The sequence below is a fragment of the Notamacropus eugenii genome, chromosome 3, assembly GCF_028372415.1.
Source record: "Notamacropus eugenii isolate mMacEug1 chromosome 3, mMacEug1.pri_v2, whole genome shotgun sequence".
NCBI classification, from domain to species: Eukaryota; Metazoa; Chordata; class Mammalia; order Diprotodontia; family Macropodidae; genus Notamacropus; species Notamacropus eugenii.
This window is the reverse complement of record NC_092874.1, coordinates 406,509,876-406,529,153: the sequence shown is the minus strand read 5'-3', so window position 1 is coordinate 406,529,153 and position 19,278 is coordinate 406,509,876. Positions and strand designations below refer to the sequence as shown.

The following is a 19,278-nucleotide window of genomic DNA, read 5'->3' as shown; positions in this document are numbered from 1 at the left end:
GGAGTGAAATTAAGACTAATGCAATTGAAACACTACTGAGCTAGAAAGTTCCCTATAAAAGAAGGTATAACATGTTTAAAACAGGAAGGTTCCTAGAGCCTACAAAGGCAAGGCTTGGAAAGCCTTTAGAATGGAGATTATCAGAGTTTTGGGGGGAGCACATAGAACCCAGGATGTCAGAGCTTGGAGAGTACCATTAACATATAGAATGTAGATGGCTTGATTTGGGAAGGGCCTCAGAGACTCCAACCCTGTCATTTTGAGATTGAGCAAAGTAAGATCAAGGAAACAGACTTGACTTTGTCCAATGTCACAGAAAGTTAGTGTTAGTAGAAGTGGGGAAAAAAAATTAGATTTTCAGACCATCCCTGCACTCCCCAACCCCAAGCAAGGAGGTGACAGGGGTTTCTGTTCAGGGCAGAAATTTATCACCTTTCCAGGTACCTTCTGAGAGTCCCAGTGAAGAAGGCTTCCCTGAGGACAAAAGCAGGCCTCTGAAGGGTCATAAGACACACAGACTTTGTTGCCATCTACCCCTTCAGGCTACCCCTTCTATCTGTTCCTCTGTGGATATTCAAACCTTTTTCACTTAGAAAAATTTACTTAGCATCTCAAATGAGGTATTTCTAAAGTAATTAACACATAACAGGTGCTTAAGTGAATGTTTCATTTTTAAAAAAATTAATGAGTATTTTGTTACATCTTAAGTTCCCAGTTGTCTCCCTTCTTCCCCACTCTCTATAGAGAAAACCACAGATAGATAGAAATATGCAAAACCCTACTACACATCCTTCTCTCCTTCCTTCCTCTAGTCCTTACATTCTCCTCTCCCCTCCCCTCCCCTCCTCTCATCTGCAGAAGTCCATGCATGGCATTTCACAGACACAGAGGACTCCAGTTAGAGAATTTCCTTTACCAATGCACATCCATACATACTTTTTACCTTAATGTCTTAGAGAGTGACATTGAGAGGTAAAGTGACTTTTTCTGAGATGGGGTTATTTAAATAGTCAATTTACTCTTCTGTTAATCTGGGCAATTTATATTTTTTTAAATATCATCCATCTCATTTAGATTATCGAATTGATTGGCATATAGTTGGGCAAAGTAATTTCTAATTATTTTTTTAATTTCCTCCTCGTTGGAGGTGAGTTCACCCCTTTCATTTTTGATATTGGTAATTTGGTTTTCTTTTTTTCAAACAAATTGACCAAAAGTTTATCAATTTTACTGTTTTTTTTTTCATAAAACCAACTCCTATTTTGTTAGTTCAATAGTTTTCTTAATTTCAATTTTATTAATTGCTCCTTTGGTTTTCAGTATTTCTAATTTGGTATCTGTCTGGGGATTTTCAATTTGTACTTTTTTGAGCATTTTCAGCTGTGTGACCAATTCATTGATCTCCTCTTTCTCTATTTTATTCATGTAGGTATTCAAAGATATAAAGCTTCCCCTAAGAACTGCTTTTGCAGTATCCCATAAGATTTGGTAGATTTGTCTCATTATAGTCATTCTCTTGAATGAAGTTGTTGATTGTTTCTGTGATTTGTTGTTTAATCTACTCATTCTTTAGGAGTAGATTATTTAGTTTCCAATTAATTTTTGGTCTATCTTTCCATGGCCTTTTATTATATATAATTTTTATTGCATTATGATCTGAGAAGGATGCATTGACTATCTCTGCCTTTCGGCACTAGATTGTGAGGTTTTTATGCCCTACAACATGGTGAATTTTTGTATATGTGCCATGTACTGCTGAGAAAAAGGTATATTCCTTTCTATCCCCATTCAATTTTCTCCAGAGATGTCTCATATCTACCTTATCCAGAGTTTTATTTGACGCCTTAACTTCTTTCTTGTTTGTTTTAAGGTTAGATTTATCGAGTTCAGAGAAGGAGAGGTTGAGGTCACTCACTAGTATAGTTTTACTGTCTGTTTCTTCCTGTAGCTCCCTTAACTTCTCCTCTGAGAATCGGATGCTATACCACTTGGAGCATATATGTTTAGTAATGATATTGCTTTGTTGTTTATGGTGCTTTTTAGTAGGATATAGTTTCCTTCCTCATCTCTTTTGATTAGATCTATTTCTACTTTTGCTTTGTCTGAGATTAGGATTATTACTCTTGCTTTTTTTTTTTTTTTTTTTACATCAAGTGAAGCACAACATATTCTGCTCCAGCCTTTAACCTTTTACCTGTTCTTGTAAACAACATATTGTTGGATTATGGTTTTTAATCCATTCTACTATCCGTCTCTGTTTTATGGGAGAGTTCATCCCATTCACATTCACAGTTATGATTACTCTGTCTTTCCCGCCATCTGCTTTTCCTTCTCTCTTCCCTTCCACAATAGTTTTAATTTTTGAACAACTCCTCCCTCAGTCTTCCCCTCGTTGTTTCAGCCCCCATCCCTTTTAATCTCCTTTTCCCTTACTACTTCTTCCCTCCCTTTTAGCCTTCCCTCCCTTTTCTTTCCCCCTTCCCTTCCTACTGCTTACAGAGATGGTTGTTTTTCTGTACTTAACTGAGTTTGTTGTTCCCTCCTTGAACCAAATCAGATTGGGGTAACTCTCAAACAATGGTTATCTCCCTCCCATCTTTCCCTCTATTGCAATATATTTCTGTGCCTCTTCCTGTGACATAATTTACCTTTTTCTGACTCCTTCTTTTCACATATTCCACTACAATCCCTTCACATCCTTAAATCACATTTTTATCATGACGTTATTTACTTCATTCTGCTCCCTCTAGTTATGTATGTCCCTTTTATAGATTATAATAAATATACAATTCTCAAGATAACAAGTATCATCTTCCCTTATAGGGATGTAAATGGTTTCTCCACATTGAATAACAAGTTTTGGGGTTTTTTTCCCCTATTTACCTTTTAATGCCTCTCTTGAGATGTGTTTGAAGATCGAAATTTCTATTGAGCTCTGGTCTTTTCATCAGGAAGATCTTGAAATTCTTTACTTCATTGAATGTCCATCTCCTTGCCTGAAATATTATGGTTAAATTTGCTGAGTAAGTAATCCTTGGTTGTAGTTCCAGCTTCTTTGACTCATGGAGCGTCATATTCCAAGCCTTCTGGTCTTTTAATGTAGAAGCTACAAGGTCCTGTGTGATCCTGATTCTAGCTCCTTGAAAATTGAATTTTTTCTTTCTGGCTTTCTGCAGTATTTTCTCATTCACTTGATAGTTCTAGAATTTGGCAATGGTATTCCTTGGTGTTTTACTTTGGATTCCCTTTTAGGAGGTGAAAGATTCTTTTGATGACTATTTTGCCCTCTGGACCTAGGATTTCTGGGCAATTTTATTTCATGATTTCTTGGAAGATATTGTATAGGCCTTTTTTTCATCATGACTTTCTGGTAGACCAATAATTCTTAGATTTTTCTCTCCTGGATCTATTTTCCTGGTCAGTTGTTTTTTCAGTGAGATATTTTACATTTTCTTCCATCTTTTCATTCTTTTCTTAAATTTTTTATTGTATTCATTTATTTTTAGATTTTGACATTCATTTCCACAAAATTTTGAGTTCCAATTTTTCTCCCCATCTATCCCCTCCTCCCATCCCATAATATTTGCATTCTGATTACACCTTTCCTCAATGTACCTTCCCTAATATCACACCACACCTTTCCCTTATCCTCATCTTCTCTCTTTTCTTGTAGGGCAAGACAAATGTCTATACCCCATAACCTGTGTTTCTCATTTCCCAGTTACATGCAAAAATAACTCTCAACATTTGTTTCTAATGCTCTGAATTCCAATTTCTCTCCCTCCCTCCCTACCCATCCCCACTGAAAAGGCAAGCAATTCAATACAGGTTATATATGTTTCATTTTGCCAAAGACTTCCATAATAATCATGTTGTGTAATACTAACTATACTGTCCTGTATCCTAGCCTTTCCTCCCCCTTTTTTCTGTCATTTGACCTTGTCCCTTCCCTTCTATCATCTCCCACACCCTACTTGCCACCTCTTCCCATACTTTCCTGTAGTGTAAGATAGATTTTTGTACCAAATTTAGTGAACATGTCATTCCCTCCTTAAGTCGTATGTGAAGAGAGTAAGCTTCACTTTTCCCCTCTAACCTTCTCCCTTTTCTCCTCCTTTGAACAAGATTTTTTTTATCTCTTTTATGAGTTATAGCCTGCCCCATTCCGTTTCTCCATTTCTCCTCCCAGTATTTTCCTCTCTCATCCTTTAATTTCTATTTTATTTTTTTATGGATATCATATCTTCTGATTCAATTCAACCTATACTCTTTGTCTATATATATGTGTGTGTGTTTGTGTGTGTTTGTGTGTGTGTGTGTGTGATCACTCCAACTACCCAAATACTGAGAAAAGTCTCAAGAGTTACAAATATTATCTTTCCATGTAGGAATATAAATAGTTCAGCTTTAGAAAATCCTTTATGATTTCTCTTTCCTGTTTATCTTTTCATGCTTCTCTTGATTCTTGTGTTTGAAAGTTAAATTTTCTACTCACTTCTGGTCTTTTCATCATGAATGCTTGAATGTCCTCTATATCATCGAATGACTATTTATTCCCTTGAAGTATTATATTCAGTTTTGCTGGGTAGGAGATTTTTGTTTTTAATCCCAGTTCCTCTGACATCCAAGCCCTTCCATCCCTTAATGTACAAGCTGCCAGATCCTGTTTTATCCTGATTGCATTTCCACAATACTCAAATTGATTCTTTCTAGATACTTGCAATATTTTCTCGTTGACCTGGGAACTCTGAAATTTGACCACAGTATTCCTAGGAGTTTCTCTTTTCAGTTCTCTTTCAGGAGGTGATCTGTGGATTCTTTCAATATTTATTTTGCCCTGTGGTTCTAGAATATCAGAGCAGTTTTCCTGGTAATTTCATGGAAGATAATATCTAGGCTCTTTTTTTATTATGGCTTTCAGGTTGTCCCATAATTTTCAAATTGTCTTTTCTGGATCTATTTTCCAGGTCAGTTGTTTTTCCAATGAGATGTTTTACATTATCTTCTATTTTTTAAAACTTTTGGGTTTTTTTCCTAACTTCTTGTTTTATCTCATAGTCATTAGCTTCCTTGAACTCCAGTCTCTCTTTTAAAGAACTCTTTTGCTCAGTGAGCTTTTGAACCTTCTTTTCTATTTGGTTAATTCTGCTTTTTAAAGCCTCCTTCTCCTATTGACTTTTTGGACCTCATTTTCCAATTGAGTTAGCCTCTTTTTAAAGGTGTTATTTTCCTCAGCATTTTTTTTATTCTCCTTTAACAGGCTGCTGACACGTTTTTCAAGCTCTTCTAGACCTGAGCCCATTTCATCTTCATTTTGGAAGTTCTGGAGGCAGAGGCTTTGACTTCCTTTGACAGTATGCCTTGTTCTTCCTTATCTGAAAAGATGGAAGAAGACACTTGTTCACTAAGAAAGGAACCTTCTATCATTTTTCCCCCCTTTTTAGGCATTTTCCCATCCAGTTACTTGACTTCTGAATCCTTTGTCAAGAGGAGGGTCCTCCTCTTCCCAGTACTGTGCTCAAGCCTGAGATTCAGATCACCTGTTCAACTCCCCCAGGGGCTTTGGGTGGGTGGGGCCTCCACTGAGGGCTAAGATTCAGATAAGCTGCTCTATTCCCCCAGGGTCTTTGGGTGGTGGTGGGGCAGCTACTGAGGGATGAGGTTCAGATCAGCTGCTGCCTACTGCCAGAGGCTTTAAACTGAGCTGCCTAGACAATGGACCCAGTCTGCTTCTGCATAGCCACCTGACACTGCTGCTGCTGGGAGAACCCTATTCCCCTCTCTCCCATCTGGAAAAGCCCTCCCACATTGACTTTTGGAGCTTTCTTTGTTGTTTATGGGTTGAGGGATCCGGGATTCTCCCTGCTGAGAATTCTGCCCTGGAGGTCTGTTCAAGTCCCATTCCTCCCAGTGCCACATGCAAGGGTTGGGCTCTGCTCCACTCAGCATCCTGTGAGATAGACCTTTCCTGTCAGCCTTCCAGATTACCTTTGGCTGCAAATCCTATTCACTCTGTTGTTCTGTGGCTTCTGTTGCTCCAAAAGTTGTGGAGAGTCATTTTTTACAGGTATTTTGTGGGCTGTGGGATAAGTGCTAGAATATATGCATCTTTCTACTCTACCATGTTGGCACCACCCCTATCTTTTCATTCTTTAGATTCTGCTTGGCTGATTCTTGATGTCTCATAAAGCCATTAGCTTCCACTTGCCTGATTCTAATTTTTATCAAGTTGTTTTCTTTTTTTAATATTTATATATTTATTTTTAGTTTACAATATTCATTTCCACAAAATTTTGAGTTCCAAAGTTTCTCCCCATCTCTCCCCTTTCCCCACCACATAACACCTTGCATTCTGATTACCCTTTCCCTCACTATGCCCTCCCTTCCATCACACCCCTCCCTTCCCTTATCCCCTTCTTTTCTCTTCTCTTGTAGGGCAAGGTATATTTCTGTGCCCAATTACCTGTATTTCTTATTTCTCAGTTGTATGCAAAATCAATTCTCAATATTCATTCCTAATACTTTAAGTTCCAACTTCTCTCCCTTCCTCCCTCCCCATCCATCCCCACTGAGAAGGCAGGTAATTCAATATAGGCTGTATAAGTGTAGTTTTGCAAAAGACTTCCAATAGTTATGTTGTGTAAGACTAACTGTATTTCCCTCCATTCTATCCTGCCCCCCATTTATTCTATTCTCTTTTGACCTTGTCCATCCCCAAAAGTGTTTACTTCTGATTACTCCTTCCTCTCACTTGCCTTCCCTTCTATCATCCCCTTCACCTCACTTTTCCCCTTCTCCCCTACCCTACTGTAGTGCAAGATATACTTTAATACCAAACTGAGTGAGCATTTCATTCCCTCAAGCCAGATGTGAAGAGGGTAAGCTTACATTTTCCCCTCTCACATCCTTCCTTTTGTCCTCCACTGAAGAAGGTTTTTCTTGCCTCCTTGATGCCTGATAATTTACCCCGTTCCATTTCTCCCTTTCTCCTCCCAATATATTCCTCTCTTATCCCTCAATTTTATTTTATTTTTTAATTTTTTTAATTTAAATTTATTTATTTATTTAACTTTTAACATTCATTTTCACAGAATTTTGGGCTCCAAATTTTCTCTCCCCTTGTCCCCTTCCCCCATCCCAAAACACTGAGCATTCCAATTGCCCCCATCACCAATCTGCTCTCTCCTCCATCATTCTTCTCTGCCCTTGTCTCCATCCTCTCCTCTGTCCTGTTGGGCCAAATAACTTTCTATATCCCTTTACCTGTATTTATTTCCTAGCGGCAAGAACAGTACTCAACAGTTGTTCCTAAAACTTTGAGTTCCAACTTCTTTTCCTCCCTCCCTCCCCACCCCCTCCCTTTGGAAGGCAAGCAATTCAATATAGGCCAAATCTGTGTAGTTTTGCAAATGACTTCCATAATAGTCGTGTTGTATAAGACTAACTATATTTCCCTCCATCCTATCCTGCCCCCAATTACTTCTATTCTCTCTTTTGATCCTATCCCTCCCCGTGAGTGTTAACCTCAAATTGCACCCTCCTCCCCATGCCCTCCCTTCCATCGTCCCCTCCATCCTGTTTATCCCCTTATCCCCCACTTTCCTGTATTGTAAGATAGGTTTTCATACCAAAATGAGTGTGCATTTTATTCCTTCCTTTAGTGGAATGTGATGAGAGTAAACTTCATGTTTTTCTCTCACCTTCCCTCTTTTTCCCCAAACTAAAAAAGTCTTTTGCTTGCCTCTTTTATGAGAGATAATTTGCCCCATTCCATTTCTCCCTTTCTCCTCCCATATTATTTTATTTTTTTAGGTATCCATTCTTATTCAACTCACCCTATGTTCTATGTCTATTTGTGTGTGTGTGTGTGTGTGTGTGTGTGTGTGTGTGTGTAATCCCTCCAATGATCCAAGTACTGAAAAAAGTCTCAAGAGTTACAAATATTATCTTTCCATGTAGGAATGTAAACACTTCAACTTTAGAAAGTTCTTTATATTTTCTCTTTCCTATTTCCTTTTCGTGCTTCTCGATTCTTATGTTTGAAATTCAAATTTTCTATTTAGTTCTGGTCTTTTCATCATGAATACTTGAAAGTCCTCTATGTCATTGAATTACCATTTTTTCCCTGCAGTATTATACTCAGTTTTGCTGGGTAGGTGATTCTTGGTTTTAATCCCAGTTCCTTTGACTTCTGAAATATCCTATTCCAAGCCCTTCAGTCCCTTAATGTAGAAGCTGCCAGACCCTGTGTTCTCCTGATTGTGTTTCCACAGTACTCAAATTGTTTCTTTACAGCTGCTTGCAATATTTTCTCCTTGACCTGGAAACTCTAGAATTTGGCTACAATACTCCTAAGAGTTTCTCTTTTCAGATATCTTTCAGGAGGTGATCTGTGGATCCTTTCAACATTTATTTTGCCCTCTGATTCTAGAATATCAGGACAGTTTTCCTTGATAATTTCATGAAAAATGATGCCTAGGCTTTTTTTGATCATGGCTTTAAGGTAGTCCCATAATTTTTAAATTGTTTCTTCTGGATTTATTTTTCAGGTCAGTTGCTTTTCCAATGAGATATTTCACATTATCTTCTATATTTTCATTCTTTTGCTTTTGTTTTGTAATTTCTTGGTTTTTCATAAAATCATTACCTTCCATCTGCTCCATTCTAATTTTTAAAGGACTATTTACTTCAGTGAGTTTTTGAACTTCCTTTTCCATTTGACTAATTCTGCTTTTTAAAGCACTCTTCTCCTCATTGGCTTTTGGACCTCTTTTGCCAATTGAGTTAGACTATTTTAAAGGTGTTATTTTCTTCATTATTTTTGGGATCTCCTTTAGCAAGCTGTTGACTTCCTTTTCATAATTTTCTTGTATCACTCTCATTTCTCTTCCCAGTTTTTCCTCCACCTCTCTAACTTGATTTTCAAAATCCTTTTTGAGCTCTTCCATAGCCTGAGACCATTGCATATTTATTCTGGAGGTTTTGGACACAGAAGTCTTGACTTCTCTGATGTTGTGCTTTTCTCTTCCTCATTTGAAAGGATCAAAGAAAATACCTGTTCACCAAGAAAGTAACCTTCTGTAGTCTTGTTTTCTCTCTCTTTTTGGGCATTTTCCAAGTCAGTTACTTGACTTTTGAAACCTTTGTCAAGAGAAGGGTATGTTCTGGGGACCTGTACATTCTCAGTTCCTCCAAGGTGGCACAATCAAAGGAGAGGTGTTTACTTGTCTGCTGACCTATGCGCTGGTCTGGGAGCAACCAAAAACTTTTCTTTCCAGAATCTGCAACTGAATTCCCTCACCACCACTGCCTCCAGCTGCACTGCCAGTGCTCCTACTCACCCCTGGGTAAAGCTCAGGCCTGACATTAGATCAGCCTTCAATTGCCCTCAGGGTCTCTAGGTAGAGGACTCAGAAAGTAGCAGTAAGTATTTATAAAATATCTACTCTTCCGGGAGTATTATGTAAGCAAAAATTAAAGAGGACACAGCCTTTTCCCCCAAGATAGTATGACTTTTCATATTTAATGTTATAAATCAGTTTTCTGTGTGACACATAAGAGACTGCTCATTTTGTATTGTACATGAACAGCAATATTTAATATATCATTGCATCCCAATTCAATTAGGAAAAGGAAAATTTGAAAATATGAGCTTTACTGCTGGTAGATTTAACCACTGAGGCCTTGAGTGGTTGACAGGGGACAGGATATAGAATAGAATATGTAGCAACAACTTTTAGGAGAACTGAAAGCCCTTTACTGGTATGGGGCAAAGGTGTCCTCCAAATGTTTCTGTGCACATATTGGACCTGTTGCATGTTCCTAAGTACTAATAAGCAGGGTTATGTGGTATTCATTTACATGGTAACTCCTTGGGACATAGCCGACATGACAGAGAAAGACAGAACTCACCTGAGTTTCCCCCCAGTCCCTTCTGAACATCTTAACATAAGTAATGCCACAATATAATTCCTAGAGTAGCAGAACCAACACAAGGATGGGGTGAAATAATTTTACAGCCAAAGGCAACATAGAAGCTTGGCCAGAAAGGTTTGTTACACCTGGGTAAGAGTGGAATGCAGTCCAGCAAAGGCCTTGCCCGTGAACTCCAGTCCCAACAAACCAGGAACCCTCCTTGAGAGCCACTGAAGCAGCAGTAGCAGCAGGTGCTTCTATAGCTCTCCTCCCCCAGAGGGTAAGGTGGTGGAGTAACTAGTCAAAAAGAGATTACATGGAGCTCTTTGCTAGCACTGAAACAGGACTCAGTTGTTTTGCTGGTACTCATATCTGACTGGCAGTCCCAGAGCAAGGAAAAGCATTAGTACATCAGACCTTCTGGCCACAGTAGAGCAGGGGCCCTCCTCACAATTCCATGGAAGAAAAGAGTCCTTATGGCTGCCCATAGACCAGAGCATAGGCCAAGAGAGAGTAAACACTATTTACTGAAGAAATGCAAATGAAAACAATTCTGAGGTACTACCCTTGAATCTATTAGATTGACTATTGGGAAAGAAAAGGAAAATGACAGATAGTGGATGAGATGTGGGAAAAATGAGAAATCAATGCACTGTTGGTGGAGTTGTGATCTGATTCAACCATTCCGTAGAGCAATTTGGAACTGTGCCAAAGGGGTATAAAACCATGCATACTCTTTGACTTAGCAATACCACTACTAGTTTTGTTTCCCAATAAAATGAAGATAAAAGAGACAAAGAATTATACGTATAAAAGTATTAATAGCATCTCTTTTCTTGAGTCAAAGAGGGCATGTCCTTTAATTGGGGAAGGGATGAGCAAAATGTGGTGATTATGATAGAACACTATTGTGCTAAAAGAAATGATGAATAGGATGCTCTCAGAAAAACTTGGAAAGACATAAGCTGATTCAAAGTGAAATCTGCTTTGTACTAAGTGATACCGATATTGTAGGATGATCAGCTGCGAATGACTTCAATGTTCTCAGCAATATCCACAGAGAAAGAAGTTGATAGTGTCAGAATACAGACTATTTTTGCTTTATTTGTGTGGCTTTTTTGAGTGTGTTTGTTTTTGATTGTTTATGTTTTCTTTTACAACATGACTAATATGGAAATGTTTTGCATGACTACATCTGACTGCACACCTATACGGAATTGCTTGCCTTTTCAATAAGGGCGGGAAGGGAGAATGGGACAGAATTTGAAGCTCAAATTTAAAAATTAATGTTAAAAATTGTTTATCCACTCAACTTGGTAGAAAATAAAATATTAAAGAACTTTTTTTAAAAGAGGGGGAACTCCTTGAAGGATATCATTCTGGAAATGTGTGCTAAATTAGGCTTCTATTGTAAGCATCTATTTCACTACCTTAGGGTTGGATGTCAGCATATCATATATAGGATGAAATCAGCAAGTATAGAAATAAAGTGGAAAAACTCACCACCACTATCACAAGAGAATTTTCCCCTAGTTTCTCTGAAGTTTCACATGATTTCCTCCCTTGAGCAAGAAAAACAAAACTTTTAAATATAATGCCTCATTTTTCAGATTCCTCAAATTCCAGTGTATGAACATGCCATTTGCAAAAATGATTTCATAATCACTCTTTCCATTGGTTAGGACCCCAGAAGAGGAATGAGGTTTTTCAAGGGAGAGTCTGCCCATATTAATCTTAAAAAATTAACTTTTTGAGTCTATATATCACTTGTTCAACCAGTCCTCCTTGATTCTTCAAAATACTTCTTTAGTTTGTGGATATTGAGAAAATTAACTATGATTTATAGCATTCTAAAGAAGTTTGCAATGTGGAGAAAGTCTACAAATTACTGTTAACCATTTTGCAAAACATGGAAACTAATGCAAAGAATTTTTTCTCCACTATTAGTTTCCTCTCTTCTAGAGTGAAAAAAGATTTCTAAATAAACATAGAAACCCACACATACATATATGCATACAGAATATGTATTAATTTGTATGCATATATATGTATGTATGTGTATAATTAATACACACATACATACACACATCTACATGTACACATAGAATAAAAGTAAAATGCCAAAATTAAAAGGGAGGTCACAAAGAAAGTGACTATGCAGTGTGACAATTTCATTATACTCAGAAAGAAACTGACAACCTTAGAAGTTATTCAATCCAAGTTACTCAAGGAGTAAAAAGATGAAAAAGGCTGCTCCTCTGAGTCAGGAAGGTCAGAGGGTCTTACTTCCACTATTGTATCTGCCTGCTGCTTGAACATACAATGTATCGTAACTTTCTGAGTATTTGGCATCTATCCCTATAAATGGCGAGAAAAGGTTAAATTACTTTGCTAGAGGGAGTTTCTTCCTCTTCAGAGAAGGCTTCTCACGCAAGAAGAATAAGTATAAAAATATTAATAGCAGCTCTTTTCTTGTGTCAAAGAACTAGAAATTGAGGGCATGTCCTTTAATTGGGGAAGCAATCAACAAAATGTGGAAAGACATTTGAAGAGCCTGATTAATGGGAACTTATATTTTACTCCCATAGACCATGAGTCAAACACAAAAACGCTAGCCTGGCTCAATGACATTGATTTCTCCTATAACCAAAAATTGTCATTAGGATGGAGAGTTAACTCAAGCTACAAATTAATTAATTTTAAAAAAATATTTATTATTAGATTTTAATTTTCACTTTTATAAGACTTTGAGTTCTAAATTCCTGCCCTCTTACCTCTCCTCCCTCCCTAAGAAAGCATGCAATCTGATATAGGTTATAAATGTATGATCATATTCAATGTTTCCATATTAGTGGAAAAAAAGAATCAGAACATAAGGGGAAAAAAGCATGAGAAAGCCAAAAAAAAAAAGAACCCAGAAAGCATTATGCTTTGGTCTACAGTAAGAGTCCATAGTTCTTTCTCTGGATGTGGATAGTATTTTCCATTATGAGTCTTTTGGAATTGTGTTTGACTGAGAAGAGCCAACTCTATTTGTTGCCCAATGTGGCTGTAACTGTGTACATTGTTGTTCTGGTTATGTTCACTTCATTTAGCATCAGATCATGTAAGTCTAGGTTTTTTTTCTAAAATCTGCCTGCTCACTATTTCTTTTGAAAAAAAAATAGTATTCCATTACAATTATATACCACGAATTTTTCAGCCATTCCCCAAATGATGGAAATCTCAATTTCCAATTCTTTGTCACCACAAAAAAAAGCTGCTATAAATATTTTTGTACATGAGTCCTTTTCCCTTTTTTGCATCCTTTAGGATACCAAAGTAGAAGTGGTGTTGTTGAAACAAAGGGTATGCACGGTTTTATAACTATTTGGGCATAGTTCCAAATTGCTCTCCAAAATGGTGGAATCAGTTCATGACTCCAGCAAAAAATTCATTAATGTTCCAATTTTCCCACATCTTCTCCAACATTTCTCATTTTCCTATTTGCCCAATCTGATAGGTGTGATGTAGTGCATCTCACAGTAGCTGTCATTTGTATTTCACTGAACAATGCTGGTGATTTAGAACATTTTTTCATGTAACTATAGATATCTGCTTCAATTTCTTCCTCTGAAAAATGCTTCTTCATATCCCATGACCATTTCTCAACTGGGGAATGACTTGTATTCTTATAAATATTACTCAGTTCTGTCTAAATTTTTAAAATGTGGCCTTCATCAGAGACATTGGTTGTAAACTTTTTCCCCAGATTTCTATTTCCTTTTTAGGTTGCATAGACTTTGTTCATTCGAAAAGTTTTTAGTGTAATCAAAATTATTCATTTTGCATTTCATAATGTTCTCTATCATGTTCCATCACACATTCTTCCCATAGATCTGTTGGATGAACTAATTCCTTGCGGTAATAATTTGATTATAGTTTTCAACCTATAGGTCAGAATCATGTACCTACTTTGACTTTATCTTGTAACACACTTTAAGATGCTAGTCTGTGCCTCATTTCTACCATAAGATTTTTCCAGTTTCCCAGCAGCTTTGTTAAAGAGTTCTTATCACAGAAGCTGGAGACATTGTGTTTATCAAAATATATAGTTATTAACTATTGTCTTGTGTATCTAATCCATTACAGAGATCCACCTCTCTATTTCTTAGTGCCAAGTAGTCTTGATGATTCAGCTTAATAACATAGTTTTAGACCTGGTATGGCTAGGCCACCCTCCCTTGCATTTCTTTTCCTTAATTCCCTTGATGGCTTGAACCTTTCATTATTCCAGATGAATTTTGTTTTCTAGATCTATACAATAATTTGGGGTAATTTCCTTGGTATGCTATTGAATAAGTAGATTAATTTAGGTAGAATTGTCATTTGTATTTTATTAGCTCAGCCTTCCCAAGAACAACTGATCTTTTTCAAGTTTAGATTTGCCTTTATATTTGTGAAAATTGTTCTATAGTTGTGTTCATATGATTCCTGGACTTGTCTTACCAGGTAGGCTCCCAAATATTTTTTATTGTTTACAATATCTTTAAATGGAATTTCTCTGTCAATCTCTTGCTCCTGGGCTTTGCTAGTAATATATAGAAATGCCAATGATTTATGTGGTTTTATTTTATATCCTGTAAATGTACTAAAGTTAATTATTTCAAGTAGCTTGTTTCTTCTCTAGGATTCCCTTAACTATACTATCATATTATCTGCCTAGAGTGACAACTTTCTTCTTTGCCTATTCTAATTTCTTCAATTTCTTTTTCTTCCTTTCAGGTAAAACTAACATTTCTAGCACAATATTTAACAACAGAGGTGATAATAGGCATCCTTGTTTTATCCCTGATCTTTTCATAAATGCTTCTAGCTTATCTTGCTTGCATATAATGCTTGCTGATGGTTTTTAGACAGATGCTACTTATCATTTTAGGTGAAACTCTAATTATTCCTTTTCTCTTTAGTGTTTTTTAATAGGATTGGGTACTATATTTTGTCAAAAAGCTTTTTCTGCATCTACTGAGATAATCATATGATTCTGCTAATTTTGTTATTGATATGATCACTTACGCTGATTGTTTCCTAATATTGAACCAGCTTTGCAATCCTATTTTAAAACCTCCCTGATTATAGTACATTATCCTTGTGATAATTTGCTGAAATCTCTTTCTTAATATTACATTTAAAAGTTTTACATCTATATTAATTAGGGAAATAAGACTATGATTTCTTTTGTATTTTGACTTTCCCTCATTTAATTATTAGCACCATATTTTATCACAAAAATAATTTTGGTGGACTCCTTTTATAACCTACTTTTCAAAGTAGTTTATATAGTATTGATATTGTTCTTTAAATGTCTGGTGAAAAATCATTTGTAAATATATCTTGGAGATTTTTTCTTAGGGAGTACATTGATGGCTTTTTCCACTTCATTTCTTGAAATGGGATTATTTAAATATCTAATTTCCTCTTCTGTGAATCTGGGCATTTTATATTTTTGTAAATATTCAGGTTTTTTACTAAGATTGTCAAATTATTCCCACATATTTGTGTAAAATATCTCCTAATTATTATTTAAATTTCATCATTGGAAGTGAATTCACCTTTTTCACTTTTAATACTGGTAATTTGGTTTGATTTTTATTAAAATCAAATTAAGTAAAATATCTCTTTTATTGTTTTTTATGTAAACCATCTCTTATTCACTAAAAATGTTTTCTTATTATTAATTTTATTAATCTTTCATTTGGTTTTCAGAATTACTAATTTGATATTTTACTGGGATTTTTAATTTTTCTAGTTATTTTAGTTGCATGCCCAATCCAGTGTCCACCTATTTTATTCATCTAAACACTGAGAGATATAAAAATCTCCCCTGAGGACTGCTTTGGTTACATCTCATGAATTTTTGCATGTTGTCTCATTATCATCCTCTTGAAGTTATTGTTTCTGATTTACTGTTTGACTCACTCATTGTTTAGGATTAGATTGTTTATTTACAATTAAGTTTTAGTCTGCCTTTCCACAATCCTTTATTACATATAATGTTTATTGTATCATGATCTGAAAAGCATGCACTTAATATTTATGCCTTTCTGCACTGGATTGTGAAGATTTTTTGCCCTCACACGTACTCAGTTTTTGTGCAGTTGCCATCTACCACTGAGAAAAGGAATATTCCTTCTGATCCCCATTCAGTTTTCTCCAGAAGTCTACCATATCTAACTTTTCTAAAATTCCATCCACCACCTAATTTCTTTCTAGTTTATTTTGTGGTTAGATTTATGTACTTCTCAGAGGGGAAGTTAATGTCTTGCCTCCCCCTCCCCACACAAACACACATCAGTATATTGTTGTTATCTATTTCTTCCTGTAACTCAACTTATCCTCTAATAATAATTTGGATGCTATACCACTTAGTTTATACATCTTTATTTTGCTATTACTTCATTGCCTATGATACCTTTACCTTTTAGCAGGATGTAGTTTCCTTCCTTATGTCTTTTAATTAGATTTATTTTTTATTTTGCTTTCTCTGAGAATAGGATTGCAAGCCCCACTTTTTTAACTTCAGCTGAAGCATAATATACTCTGCACCAGCCTTTTATAGTTTTTCTGTATCTCTCTGATGTAAATGTGTTTCTTATAAACAAAGTATCATAGGATTGTAATTTTTAATCCACTGTTATCTGCTTCCATTTTCGAAGAGAGTTCTTCCTATTTCCATTCACAGTTATGTTTGTTGTGTCTTTCTATTCTTTTCCACACCTTTTATGCATGTTTTTATTTTTCCTTTTGGTCAATTCTATTTTATAAGGAGTTCTTTTTTTCCAGAGAGTATCTGCACCTCCTTTCCCATTTGGCCAATTGTATTTTTTAAGAAATTGTTTTCTTCAGTCTGTTTTTGTCTTTCCTTTTCCAAGTAGTTATACTCTCTTGCATACCTTTTATTTGTTTTCCCAATTTTTTCTACCTCTCCCATTTAACATTTAAAATGCTTCTTGAATTCTTTCAACAAGGCTTTTTGAGCTTGAGACCAATTCTTATTTACCTTTGTGATTTCAGATGTAAGTATGTTTACAGTGTTTTCCACTTTTGAGTCTGTGTTTTGACCTTCCCTGTCACCATAGTAATTTTCAATGGTCAATGTCTGTTTTTGCCTCTTGCTCTTCTGTTTGCTCATTTCTTGGTTTTTAAGCTGAACTCTTCTGCTGGAGTACAGGTGGCATTATCCCCAGCTTCTTGTGCTAGGTTCCAGAGGCCTGGTCATTGGCTTTTTGCACTGGGGCTTCAGGTGCTGACAGCTGGTGACTGTAGGGATCTGGCAGCTTACCTCGTGCTGAGTTTGGGTCCTAATGGTAGTGGTTTAGTGTGTGCTGAGGGCAGGTGAAATTTTTTCTGCATTTCCCTGAAGCACTTGGAAATCTGACTACTGGAGGACACCTGTGTGCTTGGAGCATGAAGAGGAGTGTATGACCTCTCAAAGTGATTCTAGGTATGTATTGAGGGATGGAATAGTGCAGGATAATCCTACATGTTTTGTGATTAAAAAGTCTTCAGTAACTTTGAAGGATGGAATCCATGGAGTCCTCAATCTAACTGGTGTAAGAGAACTAAAGGGACTAAAGGAGAAACAATTGAGAAATGACTCTTTGAGAGCAAGTGATCAGACCATTATCTATACCTTTCAAATTCAAAAATAGCAAGATTAAACTTTCATTCTAGCATATGTTTAACTCATAATTTTCTCACTTATGTAACTGAAAGAAAAGTCAGAGAGGTGTTTCCTTTCTTTGAAAGAACTCAGAAATATTTCAAGAGGATGGACATAGAAGAAGTAAAATTTCATAGTAATTTTGTTAAGTATAGTGACTTATGGGTCCTTATAGCCTTAAACAAATGAATTATCTTTCAATATTTTGAAATTCATAAGTGTCTCCCAAAACACATGGTCAGTGGTATTTTATAGTAATACTTTCAGGTACCATTGTGTAGTCTCTAGTCAATTCTTTCTTAGATTGGGTGCTCTATCAGGAGTAGAATTAAACCATAATATTCTCATAAGCCCTTTTTACCAGGTGACAGTATTACTATATTAGTAGAATCACTTACTGTGGCTTTCAAATATTCTCAATAAATGTTAACTGACTATGGAAACAATTCTGTAGTGAACAATTTAGTTCCAAAGAGTTACTTAAAGTGACAATACACAAATAAATGCAGAGTATAGGAACCATTTTAATGAAAGTAATGTACACACTGTTTCCTCCATTGACATCTTTATAGAAATATTTGTTCACATTTTAAAAGCTACTTTCTTAGACCTATATGTTCAACAATTTAAATTTATGCTGGAGATTACTTTTTCATCAGAACTTTGTGTGTTTTCTAAAACAGACCTATTCACAGTGTCTCAATCCTCATTACAAAGCTAATTTTGTTAAAGTTATAGGCAAAAGTGGAAGCTTACCATCCATAACAAATGGGTATTTGCCCACATTGGTATCCTTCTTCTGGATGTGTGACGGGGGCCGTTAACCAAATTCCTCCATCATCTATAAATGACAAGTTTAAATGGGTACCAACAATGCATTTAAAGTGATAATAAAAGAAATATGAGATAACTCTCTTAGGCCCCAAGTTTCTATACATTGCCAGTCTGATGAATCAGCAGAGAAGGTTCTCACTTTAAATTCCTTATAATGATGCAGACATAGATCTGTATACCCCGTACCCACCCACAAAAATATATATTTTTGTCCATTCAAGGGAGTAATAAATCAGTTGCATGAAAATTCCAAAGCAAAAATAGACTTAATTTTAAAAAATTATCTTTTTGTAAATCAGTTACTTACACCACTGAATTAACATTTCCTCAATGAAAGTGAACAAAGCATCAGTTCTGCCACCAGTGGTTCTTAGCAAGCACAGATGAAGAAGGACATAGGATTTGCCCTCATTGAGTAATGATTTCAATAAGTTTCTCTAAGCAAGCTACAAAAGTCTCCAAAGTACCAAAACAACAGTACTCATGTCACCTCACTCTAAGTGAGTACCTGAATAGGCCTTAGGTGAAAAAGACCAAGGTCTCCCACTGCATCCTGGGCCATCTCCTGTCATCCTAATGAATATCTGGTCACTGGATCCAGATGACTCAGGAGGAGAAAGTGAGACTGTTGACCTTTCACTGCTCTCCCTCACTCAAACAAAGTCAAGTGGAAGTCATATCATCATTTCTCTGATGTCATGGTCTTCCTCAAAAACAAAAGATGAACACAATACACCAATTCCCTATGAGAAAGGAAGGATGAAAATGGGAGCTCTGCTGTTGATACTTTAAGCATTAGGAGTTTAGGCAGTGAATGGACCTGTGAA

At 36.2% G+C, this 19,278-nt stretch overlaps 1 long non-coding RNA gene across 3 annotated transcripts in view; it reads right to left on the bottom strand.

Annotated features, from left to right (window-relative positions):
- Positions 1-19,278, bottom strand: part of LOC140497302 (uncharacterized) — a 94,822-nt gene that overhangs the window by 53,410 nt on the left and 22,134 nt on the right. For 2 of the 3 annotated variants that reach the window (XR_011964606.1, XR_011964604.1), the window contains 2 exons: positions 18,374-18,458; positions 2,884-5,375 (listed from right to left, as the gene is read on the bottom strand). This is a non-coding gene — a long non-coding RNA (uncharacterized lncRNA). Of the gene's footprint in view, positions 1-2,883; positions 5,376-11,418; positions 11,478-18,373; positions 18,459-19,278 lie in introns of all 3 variants that reach the window. The other variant, XR_011964605.1, reaches the window with a different exon arrangement.